General features: G+C 39.8%; 1 long non-coding RNA gene across 3 annotated transcripts; it reads left to right on the top strand.

The window, feature by feature from the left end:
• Positions 1-1374: 1374 nt before the first annotated feature.
• On the top strand, positions 1375-5941 carry LOC123136163 (uncharacterized). 3 transcript variants are annotated; one of them, XR_006466620.1, is made up of 6 exons: positions 1375-1819; positions 1922-2054; positions 2149-2199; positions 2517-2672; positions 2761-2847; positions 2936-5941. It is a non-coding gene; the product is annotated as an uncharacterized lncRNA (long non-coding RNA). The 3 variants fall into 3 exon arrangements; XR_006466618.1 differs by having other exon boundaries at positions 1918-2054; XR_006466619.1 differs by lacking the exon at positions 2149-2199 and having other exon boundaries at positions 1918-2054.
• Positions 5942-8414: the final 2473 nt, after the last annotated feature.

Genomic DNA, 8414 nt, shown 5'->3' with positions numbered 1-8414 from the left:
GTAGCGAAGGAATCACTCGATCGGGTTCAGTTAACAGCCATTGATCGATCGCTCGGGTTCAGTAACGCGTAGCCTGCAGGGCAATCACTCGGGTTCAGTTAGAGCCCAACGCCTCGCTCGGGTTCAGTTAGAGCCCAATGCCTCACACACACACATGTGCACGTGTACGAGAGAAACACGCATCGCTCGGCCCCGAACACCCACCGTAACTGGGAACACCTCGATATTTTCCTCACCCTCGCTTCTACCACGGTTTTTTCCGTCATGGACGGCCCAAAGAATGTCATGAAGCTGCGTCTCCGGCCCGCCCAGGAAGAAAAGCCCATTTTCTGTCATGATTTTTTGTCATAGAAATAAGAGCCCACCACATCTATGATGATACCGGGTTTTGTTACAATTATCGTGATAGAAGTGTCATAAGTATGACAGAAAAAAATTCGTTCGGTCCAAAATGTCACGGATGTGTCTTTTTTTGTAGTGTATATTATATTTTCATTTATGAGCATTAGAGAGTAGATTTTCTTACGTCAATAAATGTAAAAATATTAGATGAATACATAATGAATTCTAATTCTTTTCAAGATTGCCAATTTTCTATCATAAATGTTTATATAATATAATATAATATAGGTGCCAAAATAAAAACACATGTGCCCAAGCTAATTTCCTAATTTGTAGACCTTATTTAGATTTGTAAGATAAAAAAATCACTCAAGACGTATGTGTATGTTTGAATGTTCCCCACAGATGTTTTGAATTATTTTATATTTATGGATACAAGATCTTTTGCACAATTTCTTAAAATGTATTCTATTTTTAGAAAAATTATTTGAGATACATGTAGTTCGCATTTGAACTATATCCAACAAATAGATAAACTTCATCTAACATGTGAAATCTAATTTGGGTATAAAGTAGTCGAAGACACAGGAATAAAGGGATCATTTTGCTTCAATAGTAACATACGACAATGCACAAATATCTAATTTTTACATGAACATTATAATGTAATGTGTTCCATGTAGAAACCTTTTCCAGTTCAGCCACACCACCACCTATGATAACACTTTTGTGTTGGTTTTTCATATTATCTCGAATTGACCTAATACATTAATCTACTATATTCCACTTGATGTGATAGATTTTTTATTGTTGCCGACTTTTCTAACAATGCCAACTCGTAATTAAATAAAGTATTTCCAATAACAACACTATATCAAAAGGAAATAAAAATATATATACAACTGCACAGAACCTTATGGGCCCAAATTTTTCTAAACCCAAGATCTGGCCATACTTGAGCAGCCCAGTAAGGCCAATGGCTATAAATCCCTCCCTCACACAAACCTAATCCTATTTCCCAGCCCCATCCGCTCCACACCGCCGTTCTCTTTTTTCCTCGCCGCCAGCCTCCACCTCTCCCATCGTCACCCACCAGATCGATGCCCTCTATGTTCCCTCTCCCTGGCCACCTTGCCCCATGCACACCCCATATGCCTATGTTCACCTCGGCTGCTCCAGACATCGGCACGTACGTCTGCGGCATCGGTGGATCTAGCTATTATGTTGTGCTCGCTCCTCATGTTCGATGCGGGAGGTGGTGGCATCGGATCTTGCCCTCCTCGCCTGTTGCTACTCACGGCCGGCGGCCTGCTTCATGGTCAGGAATCCCCTATCCCAGCCCCTTCGCACGCACAACATAGGTCATCCTCCCCGCGTCCGCCATGATGGCCACCAATAGCGCCGCACCCGTCGCCGCGTCGAAGAGGGGTGCCTTCACAGTCTTCCTCTCCAGTAGATTATCCATCTAGGACCTCAGGTTTGTCCAGCCTTTCATTCCCAGAGATAGTGTGTTCTCTGTCTGCTCACGAGATCTTAGATCATGTTAGGATCTTTTATTTTGTTTCGGCCTTGTAGGAAGACGGGGTAGCCACCATATCTGGAGATAGTGGACTAGAGCAAGTTGAAGAAGATCTGGGTTGGCGAGATGGTCATCCCCAAGGACCATGAGGATAGTAATTCCAAGCTCGACCCTAGATGGGTTACACTCCAAGGTTTTCCCCACAAGTTATTCCTTGACCTATTCCTCTTCCTGCCACTGCCAGTTCTACCGGTTTATGGCTTTAAATCTTACCTATGGTTATTTAGGCATTTAGAAGACATAATTTGTGGCTTGAAGTGATGGGCGGTTGTGGACAAGTAAGATTATGCCAATGTTGGATTTCGTATTTAGCTGAGCATGTTAACTTTGCATAAATTAGGAGCTATATTTGAGTGTGTATCCATGCCTTGAGAGATTTGGTGAGTATGAAAGCATATGGCTTCTATCCTGTTGTGAATTTCTATATTATCTTGTGCAAACTAGCTACACAAGATCATAGTTAAACTCCTGCTATTTATTTTCGGTATCATTAGCATGTATGGCGACATGCCATATTTATGTTAGCTCCAGTTGAAAAACATCTATACTGTTGTACAGATAACATATGATTCTGACAAAATATGGCCTTACGTAGTTTCAGGTATGTGACCTGGTAGGTAATACATGTGGTGGACAGATGTTGGTCTGGACTGGAACCAGACGAAGAAAAATATGGGTCATGGCATATTGCAAAGGGTCCAATAAGAGGGACAAGTTACATCATAGATACTGCAAGAATTGCATTCAACAAGTAACATAATTCCCTCTCTACTTTTCGTAGAGCCAGTGGTAGGCTATCTTGTTCGGGTTTGTTTGTTAATGTTCTCTTTGTTTAATAGGTACCCTTTGATTGTGGATGAAGTGTTGAACAAGGAGGCCTGCGAATGCCCCAAATGCAGGAAGGAGTGCAACTGCGGCGTGTGCCAGTGAGCAATCTGAAGCTGATGCTTTCCATAAGGGATTTCAGATTTTCATTATTGTTGATGGATCTCTTTATCTGATTCTATTTGGCAGAACTAGAAAGGGGAGGCCCCGACAGGGAGAATTGTTTGTGCTACCAAGAGGATGATGGTCAACCTGGTGTGAACTAAGAGCAATGATGCTCTCAAGGATGAAATAGTCATACCCATGGGTACTCTCGTGACTTGTCTTGTAGGCATAGATCTGCAATTTGAAGATGTCCGTGCTCCTATTCAATTCTAGAGTTCTGTCACTCATTTGGTGAGGTAATTATGGAAAGCAAATTGTAATATATTTTATTTACCATTTTGTGTTGCATTGGATCATTGATGCATCTACTCCTCATTTCTAAATCTGTTTTGCTTTCGCTAGTTATGGTTTGTTAGGTTATATGTTTCCATAGATGAAAATGTTTAACTGTTTTTAGCTGCCCACTTGCTTTTAGAGACCTTTTCTTCCATATTATAAATAGAATAATGTACCAATTAATGTAAGAAGATCTGCAAAATAAGGAAGGGGCAACTACAAGAAACTCTCAAACACTTAACTCTACTTCAAGAGGTGTCTTCAGTTGTTGCTGGCCTTCACATAAAGTTGTTATTTGTCATAAAAATGGTAAAGATATGTAAATATACTCCAAATTTCTATTTCCTTGTTTTCCTCATACAGTCAATAACTTGATAAATGAGGTTATCTTTTTAGCCCTTTCATGTATCCAAGAAATGGAGATGAATGGATAAGAAAAGTCGGCGAGTACACCACTTTAAGTTACATACAGAAGATTTCACCTTTCATTGCTTAAATCAGGGGGTATCAGGATATAAAAATTTGAACCCTTCTTGTAAGCCAGAGGTGTTGTATAGTCTATGTGATGAGGCATTACCTTCTGAGTAAGTACAGGCTATCATATTTGCCATAGTAGTTCAGTTCACTAATGTCATATTAATTATCTTGTTACTTTGTTAAGAAAGTTGAGGACCGGGATTAACATTAAAGGTAGAGAATGTATGGCCAGGGAGAAAAATCAAAGCTCCAACCAAAAAAGTATTTATCTTGGGAAGATCCTTTTTTGTGGTCAGGTAACTTGCTTGACATTAATGATCATAGGTTTTGTCTTGTTTCCTAGCAACAAGAGCTAAAAGAAAGATATAATGACATGGCTAAAGCAATGAAACGAGGAGAAACTGCTAGAAATGAGGAATATAATCATATCATTTCTCAAATAAAGGAAGCATAAGAAGCCTGCTTAACTTCTTCTGCTTCCTTTATTTGAGAAAGGATGTTATTAACTACTTCAGCTTCCTTTATTTGAGAGAGAAGCTAAAAGGAGTTAATCATATCCTTTCTCAAATAAAGGAAGCATAAGAAGCATGTTTGACTTCTTATGCTTCCTTTATTTGAGAAAGGATATTATTAACTTCCTCTTTGCTAGCAGTTTTTCCTCCTTCGATTGTTTTAGCCATGTCATTATATCTTCCTTTTAGCTCCTTTTGTTATGACACAAGACAAGACCTATGGTCATTAATGTCAACTAAGTGACTTGACCACAAAAAAGGAACTTCCCAAGATAAATACCTTTCTAGTTGCAGCTTTGATATTTTTTGTCTGTACACACATTCTCTATCTTTAATGTCAATCCAGGTCCTCAACTTTCTGAACAAAGTAACAAGATAACTAATATGACAGTAAGTAAGTGAACTACTCCAGCAAATATGATAGCCTTTACTTACTCAGAAGATAATGCCTCATCACACAAACAATTCAGCACCTCCAACTTACAAGAAGGGTTCAAATTTGTATATCCTGATACCCCCTGATTTAAGCAGCGAAGGGTGAAATCTTCTCTGTGTAATGTCAAAGTGATGTACTCGCCGACTTTTCTTATCCATTCATCTACATGTCCTGGATACTCAAAAGAGCTAAGAAAAAATAACCTCGGTTACCAAGTTATTGACTGCATGGGCAAAAAAAAGGAAAAAGTAGTTTGGAGTGTACTTACATATCTTTGCCAATTTCTATGATGGAGAACAACTTTATGTGAAGGTCGGCAACAACTAAAGACACCTCTTCAAGTTGAGTTAAGTCTTTGAGAGTTTCTTCTAGTTGCCCCTTCCTTATTTTGCAGATCTACTTACATCATTTGGTACATTATTATATTTATAATGCAAAAGAAAAGGTCTCTAAAAGCAAGCATGCAGCTAAGAACAGTTTAAAAAATTCATTTGTGGAAACATATACCAAGTTTGGTTCCAGATTATAAAATAAAATGCAAATAAACTTTCATTATATTATAAGTTGAGAAATAATAAACAATATCCCACTCAAGTTTATTATCTATTTTGTGTTAACAAGACAGAAGCAATAAGAAAACAACAGATTTTTTAGCTTGGCAACATTCTCAAACAACCTAACTAACCATAACTAGCTAAATCAAGCCGGTTTAGAAATGAGGAGTAGATGCATCAATGATCCAATGCAACACGAAATGCTAAATAAAACATATTACTACTTGCTTTCCCAAATTACCTTGCCAAATGAATCAAAGAACTCCAGAAATTGAATAGGAGCACCAACATCTTCAAACTGCAGCTCTATGCTTGCAAGGCAAGTCACGAGAGTACCCCTGGGTACAACTATTTCATCCTTGAGAGCATCATTGCTCTCAAGTCGCACCAGGTTGACCTTTGGCCTCTTGGTAGCATAGACTATTCACCATGTCGGTGCCTCCCCTTCCCTAGTCTGCCAAATAAAACTAGATAAAGAGATCCATCAATTAGAAAGAAATTCTAAAATACCCCCATGTCAAGCATCGACTTCAGATTTCTCACTGGCACACTGCATTTGGGGCATTATTAGGCCTCCTTCTTCAACACCTCATCTGAAATCAAATGGTACATGTTAAACAAACAGAACATTGACAAACTAACCCAAAGAGGATTTCCTACCACATGCTCTATGAAAAAGCAGAGAGGAAATTATTTTACTTGTTACGAATGTAATTCTTGTAGTATCTGAGAGGTTACTTGCCCCTCTTATTGGACCCTTTGAAAGTTGTTGTGACCCCTCTTTTTTTCTTACGGCATCGAGTAATAGGAAAATAGACGAAAAAATGAAACAAGAGACACAATAGGACCCTACTACGTACTTCCTATTGATTTTGGTTAATATTGCAAGTAAGAAAAGATAAGGAGCTGAGTGCTAAGAAGCCCCTAGAAAGATAACCTCCATATAGAAAGGTTTGGCAGTCCCTGTTGTTAGGCAAGAATGCAGTTGATGTAGCTGGTCAGTATGGCAGGAGCCCAAATTAGAGAAAAGTATTTCCGGTAGGCTTTAGTGAAAAGACATCTAAAAAATAAACGATCTTTGATCTCCACCGCATCTTCTCCACACATAACACAATAATAGTCCTCACTGAAGAAATTCCTGCAGCAAAGCATATCTCTGTTATGAAGTTTATCTTGCAAGAGAAGCGAGATGAAAACCTTGTGTTTCTTTTGATAGGAAGATTAGATAACACTAGCAGATGATTTGTTGGTTTTTTTAAGAAAGTAGTGAATCATGGGGGACTGACAGACCTGAAGATCGCTAGAAGAGCTCCAGCAATTTGACATCTATTGTTTCCTGATGACAGTAGCATATTCTTCCAAGCAAACCGACAATGGGCTGAGGTTGTGAAGAATGTGATACATAAATTTGAGGGGCACACTAGACAATTGTCAACTTCACAAAAATACTTTCTCTTGTTTAGTAGTGGATGGCAGGTGGAAAGACAAGAGGAGGTGAAATCCACACTAGGAAAGGTGCACGTCTGAAGAGAAATAGCTAGGCAATATTCTAACCTATCAATAAAATATTCACTAAGTGGCTCCCAGATTGGAATAAAAATTCATGTCTATGGCAATGAAGGAAGTGTTGGTCAATCAGTGGAGCAAGATCTTCCTACATACACCATGAGTGCGTTTAAAGTTCCCTCAAGTTGCCATAATGATTACTCCCTCAGTAAACAGATATAAGAGCGTTAGATCACTGTGTAGTGATCTAAGCGCTCTTATATTTCTATACGGAGGGAGCACATGAAAACCATCAGGCAGTTTTGGTGGGGAGAAGATGCGGGAAAAGGATAGTCCATTAGGCATCGTGGGACAGTTTGGTCAAACAAAAAATACGTGGAGGCATAGGATTTACAGACACAAAGTGCTTCAACCAGGCTCTATTACTGCGGCAGGCATGGAGCCTTATCGAGTAGGCAGAGGGTTTATGTGCTCGGTTTTTCAAAGCCGAGGTACTACCCAACTAGCGATGTCCTTGATACAGTCTTTACTGGTGAAGCATCCCACGAATGGAGAGGAATTGAGCTTGGTTTGGAACTTCTTAAAAAGAGGGATCATTTGAAGAGTCGGTAATGGTAATTATATTTGAGTCCGTAGGGATAGTTAGATTCCGAAGGAAACTTCGTTGAAGATTTAGGGTAGCAGGAGAAATTCAAGGATACGACATCGACGTGTGTGGTTTCTTTGATAAGGGAAGTTTTCTGGCCCGATGATGCTAAATTGATCATGAAGTTTAAAGTTCTAAGAGAGGACCTTGAGGACAACCATGTGTGGCTCTTTGAAAGCAGTGGGCAGGGTTGCCTACAACCTAAAGCATGTTGACTCGGCGATGGCGAGCAGCAGGAACAATTCCTATGGGTAGCAGTCCATGTGGTTGCTGATTTGGAAAGCACATGTGCCAAACAAACTTAAGAGTTTTTGGCTGGTGATTGGCTTCAAACAATCTAGCCACTAAAGAAACAAATGGCGAAGGTCCCTGGAAGCTGGCAACATTCGTAACATATGTGGGTGTGCAGTGTGTTGAAGAAAATGTTTTTCATGCGGTGGTGAACTACACTAAAGCCCATGCGTTGAGGGAGGAACTCCGAGCTGTGTGGGACATTCCCGATGAGCATGTCTTTCAGTATTCAAAACTAGAGTGGCTCCTTCTGCTTCTCTCTAGAATCAGACCTGAGAACCAGAGTGCTTGTTATGCTGTGGCGTGCATGGCACCTAAGAGTATCGCCAACAGCAGCCCTAACGGACGTGCGCTTTGTCCACTTTTTGTTTGTTTGGGTCGCCTGGGTGCTCATTGTCTGCTTGTTTTCGACCGATGCACCCAACCGGCCGACCCAATTCTCGTCCTCGTAATAAACAATTTGAACTGAAAAGGCCCGCGACCAGAGATCAGTTCATGCTGGCGCACTTACTAGCGGCGGGCGCACATGCTAGCACACAAAAAGGGGTAGGCGTTGATACATCTCCAACGTATCTATAATTTTTTATTATTCCATGCTATTATAGTATCAATCTTGGATTTTTTTTCTATAAATACACAAGCAACAATGTATCATTTTTTGGGACTAACATATTAACTTAGTGCCAGTGCCAATTGTTGTTTTTTTTGCCTATTTTTGGTTTTTCAAAATATCAATATAAAAAAGAGTCCAAATGCCATGAAACTTTTTGGTGATTTTTTTCTGGACATCAGAGACCCTGGAAGC

Source organism: Triticum aestivum, chromosome 6B (genome assembly GCF_018294505.1).
Source record: "Triticum aestivum cultivar Chinese Spring chromosome 6B, IWGSC CS RefSeq v2.1, whole genome shotgun sequence".
NCBI lineage: Eukaryota > Viridiplantae > Streptophyta > Magnoliopsida > Poales > Poaceae > Triticum > Triticum aestivum.
This window is presented reverse-complemented; position numbering and strand designations above follow the sequence as displayed.